General features: G+C 36.3%; 1 pseudogene; it reads left to right on the plus strand.

Annotated features, from left to right (window-relative positions):
• Positions 1-580: 580 nt before the first annotated feature.
• On the plus strand, positions 581-920 carry LOC143559921 (calcium-binding protein KRP1 pseudogene; annotated as a pseudogene).
• Positions 921-1,823: the final 903 nt, after the last annotated feature.

Genomic DNA, 1,823 nt, shown 5'->3' on the forward strand with positions numbered 1-1,823 from the left:
GCCAAAAAGGCCTTAATGGGACCTAAGCCCAATGATTGGAAACCCTAACACTATAAATACCACACCACCTCTACAAGGGGAGGTAAGCAAGAAAATACACTCTAAATCCTTACTCACTCTCAGATTATTATTATCTTCTCCTACAATCTCTTATTCTCACACCGGAGGGTTACCCCAAAGAGGACCCCTCTGTCCCTTTCTGAGGGGTAAGTTTACGGTGCTGCTCATTTTGTAGGTGGAAGAATTCATACTCCGGAGAACCATCGGTGATATAGCACACTCATACCCGAGGAAAGTTGATCGTCTACCAGTGAGCCGATCCACGTTTCTTCAATATGATATTATAATTAGAGTAGACACTAATTTCTTTGAAAAACTCTAGATTCTAGAAACTCAAACAAGATAAGATAAAATATCAAACACGAATTTATCCCTAACATAGTAACATGCAATCCTCCTACATAGAAATGTTGTAGCAACTTCAATGTGTACAACCCAAGATTCCACCGTCTATATTCCGGCATTTTAGATTAATACATCCCACTATATATTCCAAATAATCCCATTCCCACATCCATCAATGGCATCCAACAACAACGAACCCGAGTTCCACGATTTCTTGCCGTTAATGGCGGATAAATTGGGTGGCGAACGTCTAATGGACGAGCTATGCAACGGGTTTGGACTACTGATGGACCCGATTACACGTGTGATCACATTCGACAGCTTGAAGCAGAACATTGTCGTGTTGGGACTAGCGGATTTGACGGATGATGATTTGATGAGTATGTTGAAGGAAGGAGATTTGGATGGAGATGGGGTTTTGAATGAGATGGAGTTTTGTGTTTTAATGTTTAGGTTAAGTCCTGACTTGATGAAACAGTCATGGCTTTTGTTAGAAAAAGCTATGCAATTGATAGGTTAATTAACCTTTTTTTTTATGTAGTTTGTTACCATGTTTGAAATAATTGTTTAAAGGCATTATATGTTCGTGTTTGTTTGTTTGTGTGGTTTTTTTCCGACCACATTTAGGTATCCAACCAGGGGCGAATTTAGTGTGTTATGATCAGAGTCACAGGAATACGATCTTTTTCACCTGTCACCGTGTTATTATTATGGAGATGTCCAAAACACCGCTCACCAAATATGTATTATGATAGTGGAATTGTTCATACAAGTCAAGATAGACTTTATCAATGATCATATCTGTCATTTTTGTTTCTAGTAAAAGAAACATAATATGAGTTGTATGAGTTGTGTAACACAACCTCATACAGCTCATCATATGACCATTTCTCACATCTCATACAATATATGTATATACTATTACATGCTATATTTATATATATGACTCGTATGACCATGCGATCCATGTATCGTATACGTGATGTCTGAATGATTTAATCAAATAAAGTTTCTTGGGTAGTTTGATTAATAGAGAGAGAAATATTTTTTTACAACAAAAACCGAAATACCAATTTAGTTAACATTAAAATGTCAAGGCAAAATTTGTTTATGATCGATTTTCACACATCAACGAAGTTATGCAAATGTGTACGCGTCTAATGATACAAATTAGGTAATAGATTGATTTAAGAGGAAAGTAGCATTTTGGGAAGTAGGTTGGTTTTATTTTATTTGTACCATATATATAGGTAAACTTCGCCAAATAGTATTTGTTTTTTTCCTTTTAATTCAAAAGTCATTGAATAACAATTAACCTAAATTTGCACGTTTTCCCCCTAAACACAATTAACACACTAAAGGGTTATGAAGAAACACCGGTTTAACCCAAGGGTTAAAGCCTAAGCCTCGACCGATGG

The sequence above is a fragment of the Bidens hawaiensis genome, unplaced genomic scaffold, assembly GCF_021521415.1.
Source record: "Bidens hawaiensis isolate Kalapana, Puna unplaced genomic scaffold, B.hawaiensis_p1.1 tig00020121_1, whole genome shotgun sequence".
Classification (NCBI taxonomy): domain Eukaryota; kingdom Viridiplantae; phylum Streptophyta; class Magnoliopsida; order Asterales; family Asteraceae; genus Bidens; species Bidens hawaiensis.